This window comes from Mastomys coucha, unplaced genomic scaffold, assembly GCF_008632895.1.
Source record: "Mastomys coucha isolate ucsf_1 unplaced genomic scaffold, UCSF_Mcou_1 pScaffold18, whole genome shotgun sequence".
NCBI classification, from domain to species: domain Eukaryota; kingdom Metazoa; phylum Chordata; class Mammalia; order Rodentia; family Muridae; genus Mastomys; species Mastomys coucha.
The window spans coordinates 39,334,940-39,357,393 of NW_022196900.1; the positions used below are offsets into that span (position 1 = coordinate 39,334,940).

Below are 22,454 nucleotides of genomic sequence, written 5' to 3' on the forward strand. Positions count from 1 at the left end.
GTGGGGAAATGGCAGGAAAAGTGAGAAGGAGAACCATGACTAGATTATAGTTAAGAAAAAATTACTTTCAATGTGTTAAAAATATTAATACTGTAGGATTTTGCTTTATATGATCCTTCAGTAAAGGCCCAGTGGTTCTGTTACTTGTGAAATGTAGTATCTGTCATCATATTAGAGTTGATCTCATGGTTTATGCCATACTTTGGTATGTTAATATAATACAATAATGAAAAATATATACATTCTTTTAACACATATTTTAAATATTACTTCCTAGTCAATGATTAGGTCCCAGTTATGAAGTTATCAACAAAGATGAGATATAACAAATTTGGAAATGATAAAAATTTATATAAGTTGGGGCAAGCTTAGAGTTACAAAAAAAATGATAATGAGGAGAAAAAAATCAGTCATCTTGTGGAATATTTTAAAGACTGCTGCAATGGTGTTCATGGATATAGGCAATGTGACTATATCTAGAATGAACTAAATGCTAAGAATCTGGACATACCTGTAAGGGATTATTCTAGATAAGATTATTTACAGGGAATGATCCACCTTAAATATGGACCACACCTGCGGGCAACCTATATAAAGAACATGAGAGAAGAAAGATTTTATTCTTTGCCTGATATCCCAGACTCATCATGGCTAGCTCATTCCTTCATTGGCATTAAAACCTCCTTCTTTGGGATCCAAGTGTATGGTGACCACCAACTAAGACATCTTGCTTTGTGTGAGGAAGTCTCTCCAGATGTCACAGCAGGTAGCAAAATTATCTGCAGAAATGTAAAAATGAAATCTCAGTTCAGATTAACATTGTTTAACTCTATCAAAATTTCTAGAGAGTCTGAAGCCAGGCAGTTTATTATAGGGTTTAATTAAATACAATATAACATGGAAAATTTTTTCCTCTCATTAGCACAATCCCATTGTACAAGAAAGTTAAATTGCATTGAGATTCAACCCACATGTCATTTCTTTCAAGAAGGTGTGTTCTTGAGATAGGTCTCCTGCATTACGTTAAGGATCTAAGGAAGGCTCTGATTTGGTCTCAGTCATATGATACAGCACAGGGATCATTTGGGTTATTAGACACCTCTGGTTCTGGTTGTGAGAGCTTGATATTGCTTGGACCAAGAGATAACACAAATTGCTAAACTATTTGTTGCCTCTAATTCTCAGCTTTCTAGATGTAAGAACAGATTACATGTCCATTTCTTTGAGATGGAAATCTTGTGTGCTTAACATTTGTAGATACCTTAGAGATCTATAGGCATAAGGATCTCCATACTACTGACCTTTCTTGACTGAAAAACTTCTGTATTCAGAACTTACTATATAAATACAGCCATGGTTGGACTAGCATGACCACAGCCTTAGAGCCACTCTCAAAATTTTCTATTTATTCTACAAGTTCAGTTAAAGAACTGTGGAGAGTGGGAGAAGCATTCACCATGACAAGATGGCGCCTACTTCCGCTGTAACTCCTGGTAAACAACTGTTTGCGCATGTGTGTAGAGAACTGTTTGCGCATGTGCGTAGAATGAAAAGATGCCAAGTCACAGGGCGTCACGTGGGGTAATGAGCGAACAGCCAATCATGGGTGGACACGCCGCACTGTGGTGTATATAAGCATTGTGGATTATTGGCTCGACCCTTTTTCCCTCTGGGAGAGGGCAGTAAACGTTGTTGTAGAAGGATCCTAGTGTCCGCATGTCTTCTTCTTGTTGGCAAGATGACTGTGCGGGCTACAAAGAACCATGACTAATAACTAATACAGCTACATTCTTAACATTTCTAACAGATGTAACACTCTCTCTCTCTCTCTTTCTTTCTCTCTCCTGCTCTCGCTCTTTTTCTCTCTCTCTCATCTTTTCTGTGGTCCTTGAATACTTTCTTTATATACCTTTTATAACACTGATTTTTAAAGAGAAAAATCCACTTTATATTCTTACACTTTGTTTTCTTTCATAAGTTTAGTGACCTCTTAAATTGATGATTAAATATTTAGTTCCTATTGTAGGGTAGAGAAAAACATGCTACTGTATCATAAACTATGGAATGTTTGTGGAATAGTTGTCTGAGTGGATAAGAAAGAATAATGCTGAAAAAGGGTTTCTTAACAACCACAGCAGCAAATTATTAATGTATAAGAGACAGGACAACACATCAGGTTTCCCAGAGCAAGAGAGAGAATGGACCACTAAAATTTTTAATGATAATTGAAGCTAGGCATAATGATTTTGCAGTTAAAAATATGTTGATCTTATCATGTAGCTATACTTGGAATTAAATATAGTCTCATTCTTTATGATTAATTTGGAAAATAATAATGAGGTACTTTCCAGTTAAGAGGACAGATGAAAAACCTTATCTCTAAAACACAGTGAAAGAAGATAGTCAGGATATTACAAAATTATTTTTACAAGAAAATAAAAAAAATCAACAAAGAAAGGAACAATAAAGTTATTATACCTGGTATTGCTTCCATGGGAGAGTCTGAAGAGAGGTGATAAACAATATATCAAAGACAAGGTCACGGTAGCATGAAGTAGGCAGAAAGTGCTTCCACCTGCAGACACCAGCACCATAGGAACAAATAGAATAGGAACTGTCAGTGATCTTAGTAGCTGAAAACTTTGAAGAAAAATATTGTATTCAGATGACATGAGTTGGAACCACCAAGGTGCTTATACCCTCCAATCCCAATACACTCAGAGTATGGAATAGCCTGAAGGAAGATCTGTGGCAGGAGTTGGAACTATGGAACTAAGGTCCCTTTATATGCTGTAGACACAAAACAAGACTGAAGAACTAAATCAAGCACTAGGAGACAAAGACACACACCTTTCTATAGCTGACCTAAATTCATAGTTCTCAGTGACTATGTTTGAAAAAATCAGAATAAGAAACACTAAAACTGACTTAATAATACAACTCAAGAATTTAGAAAAGTAGAACAAACTAAACTAAAAATGAGTAGATAAAAGTAATGAAATTCACAGTAAAAAATAATAGAATAAAAACAAAGAAAATATTTTAATAAACCCACAATAAATCTTAAAGATGATTCTATGGAAAGAAAAATAAAGTTCACATTACCAAATAAGGAAATGCAAATCAGGGCATACTTGAGGTTTCATTTCACCCTAGGCAGAATGGATAAATTAAGGAAACAATTGAGAACAATGCTGACAAGGATATGCAGAAAGGGGAAAGAAACCTCCAGGACAGCTGGAAGGAATAGAAATTGGTACTCTGGAAATCAGAGTAGAGTATTATCAAGAGTCTAAAATAAATCTAATTTATGAAACAATACTAATTCTTGGCATATGTCCAAAGGATTGTACATCTTCCTACATAATACTAGCTCAGCAGTGTTCACTGACACTCTATTCACAAGAGGTAGGAAATGGAAAGAGCCTAAATGTCCTTCAACAAATAAATATATAACAAATATGTGGTACATATACCTTACAAGATCTTATGTATTTAGCTAAAAAGAAAATATAATTATTGAATTTGCTGATAAACCAATGGAACTAGAAAATATTATACCTCATAAAGTACAAATATCACATGCTCTCTATCATTTGTGGTTTCTACCTCCTAATATTCAGATGAGTATATAACAGAAATCAGGAAAGGAAAAAAAGGAAGAGAAAATAAAAAAGAGAAAGAAAGGGAGAAAGAGGGAAAAAGAAAGGAAGAAAAGAAGAAAGGAAGGAAGGAATGAAGAAAAAGAAAGGAAGGGAGGGAGGAGGAAAAGAAGGAAGGAAAGAAGGAAGGAAAGAAGGAAGGAAGAAACAAAGGGAAAATGTGTGGTTGTGTAGTATATGGCAGGGGGTCGTCATTGGAGTAATAGTACACAGTTTATATGAAGGTAGACATAAGGAAAACAGTTGGAGAGTTAATGAGGAGCATAATAAAAAGGACAAAGGAGGTCAAATTATCACCAAGGATGTTGGAAAATGGCTTGAACAATAATATTTATCTCAAATAAATATGTACAAGTGTGTATGTGTGGTGATTTGAATGAGAATGATGGTCATTGGCTCATGAATTTGAATGTTTGGTTCTTATTTGCTATGTGGTCTCATTTTTTGTTGTTTTTGTTTGTTTGATTGAAAGTGTGACTTTGTTAGAAGTATTTGACTAGAAATGAGCTATGAAGTTTTATAAGCTCATGCAAGGCTCAGTCTTACCCTATCTGCCACTTGTCTTCAGATCACCTGAAAATCACTTGTGCTTAAGCGCTCATCTACTGCCCCAACATGATGTTTGCTTGGCTGCTGTCATGATCCCCACTGTGATGATCATGAACTAAGCTTCCAAACTGTAAGCAAGCCCCAATCTAGCTTTCATAATATCAAAAGGTGTTATGTAGGATGCAAGGGAGGGCAATTAACAGTCTTACGGAGTTCTGATGCAATGAACTACAATAATGACTTAACATGGCAAGTTATCCCTAAAGGTACAATAATGGTTTTAGGAGTTTGGTAGTAACAAGCAATTGTGTAATTTTACTAAGGGAAAACTCAACAAGAGGGCCATTATGCTGATACCAAGAAACCTAGCCAATTTGCTTGGGTCATTGTGGTCACAGATCGTGGAATAGAACCTATTACTACCTTTCTAAGGCCAGCATAATCCCTCAAGGCATTCCAAAGGCATTATACCCATAGAAAAGTACAGTTATATCACGCTCATCAAAGTATCTTCTCTTTGTAAAAGGCTGATACATTTAAAAAACAACAACAACAACAAAAACAAACAAAAAAAAACAAACAAACTGGGAAAAATACGGAAATTGAGTAATTGTAGGTTGTCTAGTCCCAATTATGTATGGCTGTAACACAACTTATATATGCAAAGCCCAATGATCACTGTGGAGTGAAAGCCAAAAGATTATAAGAGCCAGTGGACCAGAAAATCAGCTGTGCAGTTTTATTTTCTATAAGTGACAGAGAAAGTATACCCATGATAGTGCAATAATATGGCTTTCTAAAAAAAGTTAAACAATGGATATTTCAATAAACATGCTAAAGAGGTAATTGGAAATGTCATGATACTTCATCCTTGGCAAAAGTACTACAGGAGACTAAACACTGAAGAGGAAAGGAGAATTAATCTTTCGCAGGAATGATCCTTCTATTTACATATCTGGTACCATGTGATCAGCCCTAAAATCATATACACATAGGAAACCCTATATGGACTCTTTATACCATATTTTATTATTTTTGTATTTGTATGTCTTTATTTAATAATAATACTCAGAGAAATTAAGGCCATGAAATTGAGAGATATATGGAAGGGACAGGATTTTATTGGTTGAAGGAAACAAATGGAAAGGCAATTAATATAAGTATGTGTAAATAAAACTAGGAAAAAATTATAAAGGAGATCTATTCCATCATTAAAGTAGTCATCTACACATTCTCCAAACGGACCATGGGACAAGCTGCACACAAGGCCAGAACAGGAATGATCAAGTTATGTTTCTCTAGGTTAAAGTCAATGTGGCTAAACTGTGGGACTATTAGATGGTAGCTAAAGTAATGTTCCTCTGTGAAAAGGGCTGAGAGAATGAATGTAATTATGTAGCTTCTAGGTGTGAGAGGTGGGCAGACCCTCTAGAATCACCCAGAGATCTGGGATGTGAGAGACTCCCAGGGCTCTATGCATGTAACTTTAGCCAAATTGCCCAACAAAGAGGAGAGGGAACTCAAAGAATCCACCTCCAGTATACAGACAGGGCACCAAGTGGATGAACAGGATATCAATACAGTCAAACTTTCTGACATAGAATTGTTCCTGGCTAAAAGAAATGCAGGCTAGGCAGTGGTGGCATATACTTTTAATCCCAGCACTTAGGAGGCAGAGGCAGGTGGATTTCTAAGTTGGAGGTCAGCCTGATCTACAGAGTGAGTTCCAGGATAGCCAGAGCTATACAAAGAAACCCTGTCTCAAAAAACAAAACAAAACAAAACAACAACAAAAAATGCAGGGACAAAAATGTAGTGACCAGCCCACCTTGGGATCCATCTCATAGGCTGGGGTTCATCAAAGTCTGATACCATTACTGATGTTATGATGTGATTACAGACAGGAGCCTAGATTGGCTCTCCTCTGAGAGGCCCTACAAGACGCTGAATGAGACAGATGCAGATACACCTTATGATTGGACTGAAGTATGGGAGCAACTCCATAGGAAGACCAACAGTCTCAACTAGGGCAGACCCCTGGGAGCTCCCGGGGACTGAGTTATCAACCAGGAGTACACACAGTCTGGCCCCAGACCCCTGGCACATATATAGTAGAAGACTGTTTGGTCTGGCCTCAGTGTAAGAAGATATGCCTAACCATCGAGACACTTGAAGCCCCAGGGCAGGGGATAGGCAGGGGAGAGCTGGGTCAGTACACCAGAGGCAAGTGGGAAGGAGAATGAGATGAGAAACTGTGGGGGGGGGGACTGGAATGAAGGGTAATACCTGGAATGTAAATAAATAAAATAATTAATAATAATAATAATAATAATAATAATAATAATAATAAAATAATGTCCCATAGAATTCTATGCTATAGGCTTTGTTGTTGTTGTTAGAAAACTTTGAAAGACTGTTTCTATTTCCTTAGGGATTATATGACTATATAGTTTATTTGATTTTGATTTAACTTTGGTACACAATATCTGTCTAGAAAATCATCCATTTTACTAGATTTTCTAGTTTTGTGGAATGCAGGCTTTTGAATTTCCTCAGTGTCCATAATTATGTCTCTCTGTTCATTCCTGCTTTTGTTAATTTGGGTAGTGTCTCTCTTCCTCTTAGTTAATTTGGATAAGGGTTATTTATCTTGTTGAGTTCCTCAAAGAACAAACTCTTGGTTTTTTGGATTCTTTGTTTCTAATTTATTGATTTCAGCCTGAAGTTTGATTATTTTCTGCCAACTACTCTTCTTGGGTGTGTGTGCTTCTTTTTTTTCCCTAGGGCTTTCAGGTGAACATTTAAATTTCACTATGAGAACTCTCCAATTTATTTATGAATGCATTTAGTGCTATGAACTTTCCTCTTAGCACTGCTTTCTTTGTGTCCCATAAGTTTGGGTATATTGAGCCTTCAATTTTTTTGTGCCTTCATTTTTATTGACTTCTAGAAAGTTTTTTTTTTTTTCTTTATTTCCTCCCTGACCCAGTGGTCATTGGATAGTGATTTTCAGTTTCCATGAGCATGTAGGCTTCTATTGTTTCTGTTGTTGAAATTTACCTTTAATCCATGTGATCTGATAGGATATAAGGGGTTATTTCAAGTGTCTTTTACCTGTTCAGGCTGTCTTTGTGACTGAGTAATGGTAAGTTTTAGAAAAGTTTTCATGAGGTCCTGAAAGAAGGTATAATCTTTTGTGTTTAGGTGAAATGTTCTGAAGATGTCTGCTAGGTCCATTTTATTCATAGTCTCTGTTATATTCATTATATCTTTGTTTCATTTCTGTCTCAGTAATCTGTCAGTTGGTGAGAGTATGATGTTCAAGTTTCCCATTATTAATTTGTAGGGTCTTATATGTGTTTTAAGCTTTAGTAATATTTTTTTCTAATGTGAGTCCCAAGGTTAGTTGACTCTGCTGGTCTTCCTGAGATCTCAGATTTGAAAAGAAATACTACTAAAAGCTAAAAACACACATCAAACCCTACACATTAATAGTGGGGGATTTGAACACCCTACTTTCACCAAAGTGACTCTCAGAGTCTGAACCACAAACCAAAGAGCATACATGGGCTGAACCTAGGCCTCCCCACATATGTGTAGCAGAAGTGCAGCTTGGTCTTCATGTCAGTCCTGAATAGAGATAACTTGAAGAGGGAACTATCCCAAAAGCTTTGGCTTGTAAATATGTTTGTCTGGGTAGAGTGCCTTGTCTGGCCTCAGAGGAAGAGAAAATGTCTAGACTCTCAGATACTTGCAGGGCCATGGAAGGGGAGACCCAGGGGGCCCCCACCTGCTAAGAGAAGAAAGGGAGTAGGGATGGGGGAAGGATTGTGGGAGGGGGATACAGGAATGGGACAATGAGCAGGATATAAAATGAAGAAGTAAAAAATATAAAATTAAACAACAACAACAATAAAACAAAAATGTGGGTTCCTTTGCGCTTAGGTCATAGGTGTTCAGAACTATGCTGTCATTTTGGTTGATTTTTCATTTGAGTTTCAAGTTTTCTTCCACATCTCTTTTGATTATTTTGTGGTTGACAATTTATTTTATTAGATATTAGAATGGCTATTTCAGCTTGTTCCTTGGATCCATTTTCTTGGAAAAAGCTTTTCTAGCCTTTTGCTCAAAGGTAATGCCTATCTTTGTTATAGTAGAAATATGGACTCAAAGGTGGTCCTTGGCAGCAGCACAAAACATGAATATCAATATGGCTTCAGGCAGGGTCACAGACCACTTGCACAACAATATAACCTTTTGTGGTACACAGGTCACAGACATTGACACTCCTGGATATAGCAGGATGACAGGCTCCAACAAGGATTTTGGTGGCAGAATGGCCCATAGGCATCAACATTGTCATAGATGTTAGTAAAGGCCACACACATCAACATGGCCTTTAGCACTAAACAGGACCAGAGACAGTAACATGGCCTCCTGAGGAAGCACAGAATAACGATATCTAACTTGCCTTCCATGATAGCATGGGTGTCAGACTTCAACAAAGCATCCAGGAACAACCAGGACCACAGGTATCTACAAGAATCTAGGGCTTCAACATGGCCTCTGGGGGCAGCATGAATCATGGAGGCCTTTTCCAGAGATCCAGTCAGAAAATGAATCATTCTTCAACTCAGATATCCATTCATACTCAGGGATAAGAGGGAGTTGTTGGAGGTTGGTGGGATGTGAGGAGGGGGGTCAGTTTGCTCAAGCTCCAGTCTGCTGCACATCACCTTGCAAAATCTAGTTGGAAGTGAAAAATGGCCTTTTATAACAGTTTAACTTTAAAAATGCTTATTGTAATGATAGGTGATTTTTTTTTCTAGAAGTAAAATATAAGTAGGGGAAATCTTACCCTCAATTACAAATCTATAAATAAGTTTAGAAAATATCCACATGCACTAAAACTGATGTGATTGAAGTAGGGTCAACTGCCATCTATCTAGAGATTAGCAAATGTGGATAGATGTCAGTGGATGTCCTGCCTATAATGGTCAAATGATGCCATTTGTGGAAATGCACTATTAAGAATGTATAATCTCAGTTTATATATAAAAATCAAGCCTAGTTTTCAATAACTGTTGGCATTGATGTGTATTTGTAGGCTTACATTTTTCTCTAAACCTACTTTATGGAGGGTTCTTGAATGCTTCAACCTCCCTTCATACCAAAGACTAGATATTGAGAAGGAATTTGTGGGCCTGTTTAGAAGTATGGCATGTGTTCACTAATAAGTGGATATTAGCCCTTCCACCGTGCAGAATACCCAAGATACAGTCCACAGAACTCAAACTGGTCAACAAGTGCCCAAGTGAGAATGCCTCAGTCCCAATTGAGAGGGAGAAAAAAGCAATCTCAAGTAAGAAGGGAAAGTGGACAGCATGAAAAGGAGGGAGTGGAGGGGAGAGGGGAACGTGTTCTGGTATTGGGTGAGGGACAAAAATTGAAGCCCTGAGGGCCAGCAGAAAGAATGGAAACAGGCAACTTCATGAGATAAGAGGTTGGGGGGACCCTACAGAAGGCCAGAGACCTTGGAGGTAAAAGACTCTCAGAACTCAAACGGTGGGACTTCAGATGAAATTCGTGACAGTAGGGAGAGGGAACTTATAGAGCCCATCTCCAGCAGGAAGACAGGGCATCAAATGAGGGAGAGGGGGACCACCCCACCGTCACAAATCTTAACCATAATTGTTCCCATCTGAAAGAATTACAGGGATGGAAATGGAGAGAAGCCTGAGGAAAAGAAAGACCATTGATAGGCCCAAAGTGAGATCCAGCTCAAGGGTAGTTTCCAAGGCCTGACACTATTACTGAGGCTGTTGAGCTCTCATAAAAAGGGGCCTAGCATGACTGCCCTCCAGAAGACCCAAAAAGCAGCTGAAAGAGTCAGATGCAGATATTTGTACCAAATCTATGGACAGAAGCTGCTGACCCCTGTGTTGTTCAGAACAACAAAGAATATTTACCTAGGGACACAACTCAATCTGGGAGGAATAAGCTGATAACAATATTTCATTCCAAATTTCGTTAGGTGTGTCAGTAACTGTGATGTATGCCAGAGATGCGGTGTTACTATTTTACATCCTAGACAAATTCATTTCTGAAGATTTCAGACTAGACTCATGTTCATTTCTGTTATACTCAAAAGAACAGCACAGACATTATTGATAGGGTGATATATTTATTGCCTTTTTGTATAAAAATATTCCTCAGTCAAGCTCCATACTTGTATGAGTACTCACTGTGTCAGTTGTTGGTTGACACTCAGCAATATCCCCCATAAAGTATGACACTAGGATTTTCCTAAAGGATATAAAGGAAAAAAGCACAATTACTAACCCCTGCTGCAGAAGATAGAAGTCAATTAATTTTCTTCAGTTTATCAAGGGATAATTTGTCTGGCTTCTTTTCTTTTTTATATTGTATATTTTATTTATTTACATTTCAAATGTTATCCCCTTTCCTGGTTTCCCCTCTGGAATCTCCCTACCCACCATTCTCCCTTCCCCTGCTTCTTTTCAAGAAAATACTTTCCCCACCCCCTAAGAAAACTTGGACTTCAATCCAATTTAAGTCTTTGGTGATGGTTTGAAAGCTTATACTTGTTAGACATCACACTCATGAGAAAGTCCTACAAACACTTTTATTCTCTCAAACTGAAGTGCTCCTTTGTAAAAGAGGGATGCTCTACTTCTAAGTGTCATCATTATCTAGCTAGTGTTTTCTCCACTTGTCAAATGTTCCTTCTGTTCCATGCACTATTTGCATCAACTCAAAGTATGCCTCCTTGTATAGAAATTGCTTATGAATTTCCACTTTCCATGTTTATAGCTGGAAGTAGGGAGAACTTATTCTAACATCTCTGATTTGTAATCACTAGAAGATAAAATGGTACTAGTAATATAGCACAGTAACTAATGTTCCACCCTCCAGATCCACATGGTAAAATAGAGAACCAATCCCATAAAATCATTCTCTTACATCAACACACATGCTGTGGTACATGGGTGAATGCACATACTCATACACACACACACACACACACACACACACACACACACACACACACACACACACACAGAACAAAAAAGAAGCAATAGGGCTTCTACATCTTTAGAAAACAAAACATGCAATCACTGTTAGGAACTGTAGCAATAATTCAGCCACTTTATCCAGAAAATATTATGTTACATTTCAGTCACAATTTCTTTAATTCACAATGAGAGAATTAAGTTAAAAGTGGTGCTGATTTTAATAGCAAACAATACAGGGAAGAAATCCACTGGAGAAAATAATTCAGCTATATTCCTTAGTAGAGAAATACCTATTTATTACAGGAACATTTTCTTTATAAAGTATGATACTGGTAACTGCTTTTGAACAGTATTTTAAAATTTGTCAAATATTTATTTCTGTTTGAACTATAAATTTATACAAAGCATTTTCAGTCAAAGTTCTTGAATTCACACTATCTTTTTGTGTTACAGATTTTATTCATTATATTCTCTTAAGGTAGTTTTACACTTTTGTCATTTATCTTATATTAATAAAATCACTGTTTCTTGGTGAGAGAACTAGCTCAGTAGTACAGTGTTTGACAACATGTACAAGACTGAAGGTTCAATTGTAGCATTGCAAAAATATAAAACATAAAAATATGAGATCCCTTTGCTTTTTCTATATTTTGAAGATCTATGCTACTATACAACTGGTACTGGTTATTCCCCCTTCTGCATTGTAATATAACCCAATCTTTTAGTATTAAAAATGGCTTTTTGACAAAATAATGATATAGCATGCATCATTGGGCTTCAGTGAGTATTTTATTCAAGAAAAATAAAGATCTGCTACATGAGTGGCATGTAGATAACACTGAATTGTCTTGTGTAATAATCCTAGTAAAGTTTAAAGTATCATCCGTACTCAGAATATGAAAGTAAATGAGAACAATGAAGAAGAAAGCAAGAAAAGGAGAGAGAGGGAGGAAAAATGAGAGAGGAATGATGGAATTCAAACCCAAGAGAAATAAGATATTGGTGCTTATTGTAATTCTCACGATAATTTTATAGCCTTTGAAAGTATGTATTCATTGTTACTTCTTTTTCATTTTATATTTAGCAATAATAAGATTTGCATAGTCACATGTACTAACTTTAAACACTTCACAATTTAGAAAATACCTAAATATTAAAGCATTTAAACTATGTAAAAAAGATTGTGTTTTTATTTGCTGCAGTAATAGTCTTTAGAACACCTATGTTAGTTAATAACATGAAAGAACTGAAATATCATCAGTGCAAGAGATTCATATAAGTAATACGTTTAATAATAGTTAATGGTCAACTATATAAACTGCACATTATTTTTCCTAAAAGACTATGAGAAAGTTTTCTATGTGGTTAGAGGCATTATCATATCAATTTCAACACCTTAATGAATTCTCCTACTTTTTCACTAGAATTAATATATTCTGCCCAATCAGTAGGAAAAATAATAAAATTAGATTTACCAAAACATTTGTTACTCACATCAAAATACCTTTTAAAACTTCTTATCTACTGTTTATTTATTTGTATAAATGAGAAGAGAAATAAATACCTGGATACAAAGAATGAAGCCTTCAGTTTATTACACATAACAGCCCAGGATGAGATATCAGAATATTGTGAATAGATGAAAAATTTACTTAACTAGTTCCTATAAAAAAGTGTCCACTAATCTATGAAAGCTTAGCCATTTAAACATGTTTCTAATTTTCATTATTGGATACTTCTTTAATGGAAACTCAAGCTGAATTTTAGAATTGAAGTCAATGAAAAACTAGATTCATTTCATGCATTCGAACTCTAAAGTCATTTTATAAGTCAAATTGACTCTATATATTTGTATGATTAATGCTCGTTTCTTAATGAAATAGAATTTTTATAGTGATATTATTGATGGTTGGTTTTGTAAAACTATTTCTATTATCTACCCAAATACTCACAATAAGGGATAAGTTCACTTTTCATTTATTTTACATTAAAATTGGAGAAGTTGTGTCAACTGTCCAATTTTCAAATTTCCTTGCTGAAGGGTGATGTTTTTGTTTTCCAGTCACTGTTTCCCCAATCAGTGGAAAGTAGAAAGAGAAAATATGTGGATTTGAATTGACGTGCTTTGTAGAGTCTGTGTCGTATGTTTCTCTGCCCATCAGTTCAGGCAGAGCATATAATTATTTTCACATCTCACAAGACTAGTCCTTTCAGCATTAGATTTTCTTAATCCTCTGAGTCGGCAATGACAGGGAGAAAGAGTAAAAGGAAAAAAAACATTTGGGCACTGTCATTTGCAGTCAGTTCTTTGAAACTAATTTTGGAATGACTTTCAAATTCCACAAAACATTTATCAGGAAATTCCCTTGATGCAGAAAACAGGTATTTCTCAGTTAAATTTGCCATAAGGATTCTTAGCTCTTTGTTTTATTTTTGACAGGCTGTTTTTAGGGTACTATAGGGTAAGTCTATAGCTGCTATCCTGAGAGGACATTTGGTAATGCATTATCATTGGTTTCATAGCACTACCAGCAATACAGGTACCTGGGTTAGACTGATTAAAACCAACCATGACACCATCATTGAAATTGTCTTAGGACTTCATTTTTAACATGAACAGTGATTAATATGTGTATCTCATTAAAATTTCTTTCCACTATAACATCGCACAGTTCAGTTTAGATCTTAAAGATATCTTAATCCCAAAGTGTCTTGTCAACAGAAGGAGGAATTAGGCTATAGAACTGTAGCTACGTTAAGGTCTTGGAGTGTAGAAGAAACAGCTCACCTGACTATAACACATAGCCTGATCATAAGCCTTCCAGGAATAGGTTCATCTAACAATAGCTACAAAGCAAGAATTCAGATGACTGTAATCTAGTTCTGTAGCTGAGCACAGAGTGTAGCAAAGTAATTGTTTGGGTATCCTGAAAGAATGAACATACTGAAAGAGCACTAGACATGCCTAAGAAACAGCTATGATAATTATGCTAGCTCTTCTAACCCTGTTTACTAAAGCTACACAGATGTCCATTGATGTTAAAAAATGAATGGAGCACACTGATAAATCTCTTGGCATAAATCCCTCTGAAAATAAACCTTGAAAGCTTATTTTGCAACAAAATTTGTAAGCTGGGAGAATCACTGACTATTAAGCTAAATTGTAATTTTCCTTGCAAGGGGTTGAATTAGAGAGTAATCATGGAGGATCTCAATTTTGTCATTTAAAAACAAAATCCTTCTCTTCTGTTTTCACTGTGATTACAAAGAACAATTTTATCAGCCTGAATTCTCAGCTATGCTGGCATTTGACACAGCTCATTTTACAGAAGCCAGTATACTAGTTAGATTGATTTCCTACCATTCTTTTTCAGCTATAGCTGTTCTGACTATGGAATATACTCAGAAAAATCAACATTATATACACATCCACAGTGCCAAGCATTTAGAAGTATGTGGTGTCTGATTACATATTTTCTTCCCATCTTAAAAATAGTAGAATGTTGCTTATTTGTTATGATACAATTCTATCAAACATCTCCAGACACCAGGAGATAGCTATTCATGCCACATATGCACCATGGTATTTTGCACAGTATTTTGTCAGAAAGATGGTTATTCTTAGTGTCCTTTATATTAAACTGACTTTTCTATGGGAGATACACATGTGGTGATAAATCCCTGGCATTAAGCCTTTCCATCTGCAGTTCTAAGCTGCTGCTGTGCTTCTGGCCTGGCATCTTCTGCAACCTCTTAATGACAAACTGCAAAAGCTACAGTAATTTTTTTCTGTCATCAGATTCCTTCCCATGCCACCTCCACCACCATTTGCAACTCTAGATAGAAATATGAGAGACACAGTTGCTACTGTGTTACATATCCAGACTTGTTAGGCTCAGGTGAGTTTTAGTTGAAAATATACATACTGGGAGTGACTGGGAGTGAAAGACAGATCTTGGCAACTCTTTAGTAAACTTGTAAGGCTTGTGGCAAAGAAAATGAGATATAAGATTGTTTGTTGTTGTTGTTGTTGTTGTTGTTAACCAAATTACAAGTGAACAGTGTAGCATAAGGTACTACATGAACCATATTTCTCCAAGTGAGCTTAACTTCTGTGATTTGAGTGAGCACTAAGAAAACAGACAAATCATTAGCTAGGCTCAGCACTGTTCTCATGAAGTTTATCTGAAGCTGATTTCTCAGATCTCTGCTATAGTGCAATCATTTCTTTATTATTCTTCCATACAAAATTCAGAAATTTGAGATAAAACACACATTACATTAAAAATTATCATTATACAAATTTAAGAACTAAGCTAAGATTTAAAGGGATTAAGAGATTGTAAATCAAAACAGGAACAAATCATGCTTTTAAATAAATATTTGGAATTTACTGATTGAGAAAATATAGAATTCCAAGTTCTCTGTGTCATAATGTAGCAAAAACTCTAAAAATGTTAAATTTTCAGTATCAATTAAAGTACATTATGTCAGAATCATCATGATTTCTTGATGACAGCCACTCTGACTAGGGGAGAGATGGAATTATGTAATCTTAAACAAAATATCAAACTTTCAACTTTTCCAGTAATGACATGGGAGTCAAATGCTGGGGTGAAACTTGATAGCTGAGAGAGGCAGAAAAAGGCACCAAGCTAATCTTTCTCCTCAGCTGAATCTCAAATCTCTTCAAATTGAATGTCCCTTCCTTCTATTTCCTGTGTGTGTCTCTACTCATCCTCCTGACTCCCACTTATTCTCTATGGTTTTCTTTTTGCTATGTTCAGTCCCTGTCAACTGGTTCCTTGCTTCACCTCCTGACCTATGGTTGACTTTATTTTATTTTATTTTTTGGTTTTTTGAAACAGGGTTTTTCTGGATTGCCCTGGCTGTCATGGAACTCACTCTGTAGACCAGGCTGGCCTTGAACTCAGAAATCCACCTGCCTCTGCCTCCCAAGTGCTGGGATTAAAGGCGTGTGCCACCACCGCCCAGCTATGGTTGACTTTATTTAATCTTGTTTACAATAAACAGGAAGGTCTTAGATTAAGAGCTGAGCAATACCACAACTAAAAACCTCTAGTTTTTTTTTTTTTTTCAGTACAGAATCCCATAGTGTGATCAAAGAACCTGTAACACCCATTGATTAAAGGTGTGTATTATTGCTGAGCCACACTACAACTAGATATATTTTTTTCCAATATATAATCTTGGGTATTATAGTGTGATCAGATATCCTGCAATAGTATAACAAACTAGTTTTAATATGAGTCTCTATTGCCAAGCTTTATTAGACCTTTGTATTTCTTCTGAGAACTGTATTTAGATGTATAGTAGCTTATGCTAACTGGGATTTCTTTATTTGTTAATTCACTATAGTGTACTTTATTCTTTGATAATTTCATATACTAGAACAATGTATATTTATATTTACATTACTCCTAGCCTTAACTACTTTCACATTTCTGTTTTCATATGACCCTCAAGCTTTAGATCTTCTTATATAGATATGTTATATCACATAAAATATAATTAGGAATGCACCTATATGTAAGCATATGGGGCCATCTATGATAGAAAGATAAACATACTAGTGACTATACCATTTAATAAAACTTACTCTACTTCTCATAACACCAAAGGCTGGCACAGATATGAAAAAGAAGGATCCTTATTCACTCATAATGGGACTGTAACCTGGTATAGACACTATGAATATAAGCATGGATGTTCTTTTAAAATTTAGAAGCATTACTAAGATATGATCCATTAACTTCATTGTTGAACATATATCCAAAGATCACTACATTGTGTTATAGAGTACATCTCTTCTCATTGTTGCATTATTCACAAAGATCTAGGAAATGGAAGAAGTCTAAAAGCCTATAAACTGTAAATAATACCAAAATGTGCTACATATAATCAATGAAGTTCAGTTGATAAAGAACCCAAAATAATGAAATAAGCAAATACATGGATAAAACTGCAAAAATTATGCTAATTCTGCATAAATTATGCAAAAATATCTAATAAAGAAAGCCCAATAAACATAAACTACTACAAGTATAAATACAGTTCTTAGAACCCAGACAAACTAGAATGCTTCATGTTTTCTCTTATGTAATAATACTACCTGCAAAAGCCAGGAAACTAGAAAAAGAGAGGGAGAGGGTACACCACTGGTTAGATGCTTGTTTGTCTATTCCAGATATTAATTCTCTCAGGTATAAATTACATACATAAGTGCTAATATTTAACACTTCCAGTTTTTGGCTTCCACTCACTAACTATCATGATGGATTGGTTTTTAGCCCTAATCTTGATAGAAATGGAGTGTTATTTAGAAACTATTCAGTTGAATATATGTGTGGTAATTTGTTTTCTATATGTTCTTCTAGTGGTGTCAGAGTTTCAGAGTTTATAGTAAGATCTTGCTCTATATGAAATTGATTTTGTGCAGGGTGAAGGAAACAATTCTAGTTTTATTCTTCTAAACAAAGACATCCAGTTTCACAATACCATTCATTAAACATGCTATGTTTCATACAGTATGTGATTTAGTCCTTTTTGCCTAATATCAAGGGGCTGTGAGTACATGGACTTGAGTATAGATATACTGCAGTTAGTTGACTTAATTAATCTATATGTTGGTTTTTGTGTCACTAGCAGGTTGTCATTGCAGTTCTGTAGCAAACTTAACATCAATATGACAATTCCTCCAGCATTATTCTTTATACCTTTCTCCTTTGGCTACCGAAGGCTTTTTGTTGCTGTTTTCATAATAATTTTAAGATTCTTTGTTCTGTTTATTTGATTATTATCATAGGGATTTTGATTGGGACTGAATTGAATCTATAATCAATTACATCAGTTAGTAATTTGCACAACGTTAATTTTATGAAACCATGTGCATACAAGATCTTGTCACTTTGTTTCTTTCTCAATATTATTTTTTTATAGTTTTAAAGTTTTAATTGTAGAGATCATTAATTTTCATTGATAAGTTTTATCTCATGGAACTGTATCTGTGTGTACATTGGTGCTGTGTATGCCAATTTATTATTTATTTATTTATTTATTTAATTTTTCTTTTACAGTCCAGACTTTATCCACCCCCTAGCTCATAGTCCACCCTCTGATTGTTGCACATCCCATACATCCTCCCCCCTAGTTGATGGCTCAGTGCCTGAGAGATCTCAGTGGTCCACATACATTGAGACTCCTGGTCTTCTTATAAAGTCACCCTCCTCCTCTGCCTTCTTCAGCTGCTTGTTGGGTCTTTTGGAGGGCAGTCATGATAGGCCCCTTTTTGTGAGCACACCCAAGCTTCAGTAATAGTTTCAGGCCTTAAGGCCTCCTCTTGACCTGAATAGCAATTTGGGTGTGTCACTGGACCTTCTTTTCCCTAGGCTCTTCTCTGTTTTTCTCCTGAAGTTCTTTCAGACAGGAACAATTCTGGATCAGAGTTTTTGATTGTGTGATGGCAATCCTATCCCTCCACTTGATGCTCTGTCTTTCTACTGGAGGTAGCCTTTACAAGTTCCCTCTCCACACTGTAGGGCAAATCAAAAGGACCCTGAGATGCCACCTTACAACAATCAAAATGGCTAAGATCAAAACCTCAGGTGACAGCACATTTTGGCAACAATGTGGAGAAATAGGAACACTCCTCCATTACTGATGGGATTGCAAACTGGTAAAATCACTCTGGAAATCAATCTGGATGTTCCTCAGAAAGCTGGAAATAAATCTACCAGAAGACTCAGTCATACCACTTGGGCATATTCCAGAAAGATGCCTCACCATGCCGCAGGGGCACATGTTTCACTATGTTCATAATGGCCTTATTTGGGATAGCTGAAAACAACCCAAGTGTCTCACAACAGAAGTTTGGTTATAGAAAAAATGGTTCATTTACAAAGTGGAATACTACTCACCTATTAAGAACTAGGATATCATGAGTCTTGCAGGTAAATAGAAAGAACTAGAAAATATCATCCTCAGTGAGGTAACTCAGACCCAAAAGTCATGCATGGTATGCACTCATTAAAAGGTGGATATCATCCAAAAGAGTACAGAATACCCAGGATATACTCCACAGAACTCAAGAAAGTTAACAAGCTGAAGGGCCCACATGAGGATGGCTCAATCCCACATGAAAGGGAGAAGAAAGCAGTCATAGGAACAGTGAGAGAGGGAGGGAACTGGCTCAGAAAGGAGACAGGGAGGGAAAGAGGGGAAAATGATCAGGTATTGGGTAGGGAGAACAGGACTGAACCCATGAGAGCCAGAAGAAAGAATGGAAACAAGCAACCATGGGAGGTAGATGGAGGGGGGACCCTCTAGAATGTACCAGAGACCTGGGAGGTGAGAGACTCTCAGAACTGATCTTGGTTTACTAATTTTGTATCCTGCAACATTGCTTAAAATGTTGAATTATTTTATATTTTTTGAAGGATGTTTTGGTATAGAGGAATTGTAATCCCTTACTCTGGCAAGGAATCACACCTTTGTTAGTTACAGTTTCCATTGATATAAAAAGACCATGCATGACCAAGGCAACTCTTTTAAAGAACAACATTAAATTTTGGCTGACTTACAGGTTCTGAGTCCATTATTATCAAGACAAGAAACATGGCAGCTTCCAGGCAGGCATGGTTGTGGGATTGCTGAGAGTTCTATGTCTTGTTCTGAAGGCAAACTTAAGAAGACTGGTTTCCAGGTAGCTTGGAGGAGGGTTGCAAAGCCCACATCCATAGTCACACACTTCCTCCAACAATGCTGAACATCCTAATAGTGCCACTCTCTAAGCCAAACAGATTCAAACAATCACATCATGCAAAGACCTAGATGCAGCCAGTTTGAAAGTAGCATATAATGGAGAGCCAGAAAAAGAAACTAATCAAAGAAAGATTTGACAGAATGAGTCAGAGGTAGGATAAGCCCAGCTCACAAGAGAATAGAAAAGGAAAGAGGAGACTTAAGAAAGCAGCACATCTCTGTACCCCATTTTTTAATGGTGTTATTTGGTTCTCTGAGTTCTTTGTATACATTGGGTATTAGTCCTCTATCAGATATAGGATTGGTAAAGATCTTTTCCAAATTTGTTGGTTGCTTTTTGTCCTATTGACAGTGTCTTTTGCCTTACAGAAGCTTTGCGACTTTATGAGGTCCCATTTGTCAACTCTCAGAGCTCCCAGGGACTCAACCACCAACCAAAGAGTACACATGGTAGGACTGATTGCTCTGGCAGCATGTGTATAGTAGAGGATTGCAAAGTCAGTCATCAATGGGAGGAGAGGCCCTTGGCCCTGTGAAGGTTCTATGCCCCAGTGTAGGGGAATGCCAGGGCTAATAAGTGGGAGAGGGTAGAGTGGCAAGAAGGGAGAGGAGGGAGGCAACAGGGATTTGTTCTTGTTGTTGTTTTTTGTTTGTTTGTTTGTTTGTTTTATTTTTTTAGTGGGGAAACTGGGAAAGGAGAAATCATATGACATGTAAATAAAGAAAATATCTAATAAAAACAAAACAAAACAAACAAAAAAAGAAGGCAGCACAGAAAGAAGAGTGGGGTGGTTTTACTGGGACAGTTTTACAGAGACAAGTTGAAGATATAATAAACCAGAGAATGAGGAGCCCAAATATTAGAACAGATTTCTAGAGTTAGCTCAAGGCCAACAGAGCAATTCAGTTAGAAGTTGAGAGAATCCAGTTTGAATCAGTCATCTTGGAGAGGAATTTTGAGCCAAAACAGGTCAGTTGAATCAGCCAACCAGACTTCAGATAGACCTTGAAAGAATGAGTTTATTCAGGAGTAAGCCTCTAAGGTTATAATTGCATTAAGTGAATAAAAGCAAAATTTACATATAGGTATTTGTTAAGTTTAGTATAGTGTCAGCTGAAAAAGTCTTCTTTTCCTATTTGCGCCCCTTTTTATTTCCTTCTTTTATCTTGCTTATTTATTCAGTAATTCAAGTCTTACAATGAAGAAAAGTAAAGACACTCGATAGCCCTATCTTGTTCCTGCTTATAATTGGGAGGCTACTAAATTTTGTCCATTTAAGATGATGCTAGAGTTGATGTTCCATATCTTTTCTATCATCATGTTCTCTATATCCCTATTCTCATTGGAAATTTTATTCTTAATGCATAGGGTTTTTTTTTGGGGGGGGAGGGATGTATCTCAGTATTTTTTCATTTTGAAAAACATGAAAGATTAACTGATTTAATGTGTATATTAGAGTGTTTAAATATAATATTCCATAAATAATTGTCAGCAAAATTTGGCAATTACTTAAAATTTTTATATTTTTAAAGGGAGGTCTTGGTGAACACTCAAAAAAATCAGACAGTGGAGTATTCAATTTGCTTGCTGTTTTAGTTAGGGTATATAGTGCAGTGAAGAGATCCCATGACCAACTCTTATAAAAGAAAACATTTAATTTGGATTGTCTTACTGGTTCAGAGCTTCAGTCTTTCACTATCATGGCAGAAATCATGGTGACACATAGGCAGACTGGTATTTGATAGGTAGATGAAGGTTCTACTAATAGATTTTCAAACAGCAGAAAGAGAGCAACACTGGGTCTGGCTTCAACATTCGTAGCCTTAAAACTCACACTGTGACACACTTCTTCCAGCAATGTCATAATTACTCCAGTAAAACTACCCCTCAGAATAGTGCTGTTCTCTATGATCCTATGGAGGCCATTTTCCTTCACATCATCATACTCTACTTCCTGGCCCACATAGGCTGGTAGGCACATCATAGTGCAGAAATACATTCACTACAAATTCAAAACTCTGACAGTATACAATAGTCTTAATTTCATTTAAAATTCTAAAGTCAAAAGTCTTTTCCGAGACTCAGGACTGTAACTGTAACCTCTCTAAAACCAAAATAATAAAAGCAGATCACATACTACCAATATACAATGGCATACAATATATATTACAATTCCAAAAGGGAGGAAACAATGCATAGTAAGGAAACACTGGACCAGAGAAAGACTCAAAATCTGGCTGGGAAACTTTTTACTCTACATCTTCATGTTTGATGTTAATGTGCTTCATATCTTCAAGACATTTTATCTTTGCTGACTGCAACACACTTTTTCTCATGTGCTGGTTCCATTCCCTGTTTCAGCTTTCTGTGGAAAGTATCCCATACCTCTGACATCCTCAAAATCTTGGGATTTTGAAGGCAATG

The 22,454-nt window shown here is 36.3% G+C and overlaps 1 long non-coding RNA gene across 1 annotated transcript; it reads right to left on the bottom strand.

Moving 5' to 3' along the window:
* Positions 1-330: 330 nt before the first annotated feature.
* Positions 331-21,808, bottom strand: LOC116095373. Its single transcript, XR_004120577.1, has 4 exons — positions 21,703-21,808; positions 10,457-10,517; positions 2,479-2,575; positions 331-779 (listed from the first exon to the last, which is right to left on the bottom strand). It is a non-coding gene; the product is annotated as an uncharacterized LOC116095373 (long non-coding RNA).
* Between the last annotated feature and the right edge of the window lie 646 nt (positions 21,809-22,454).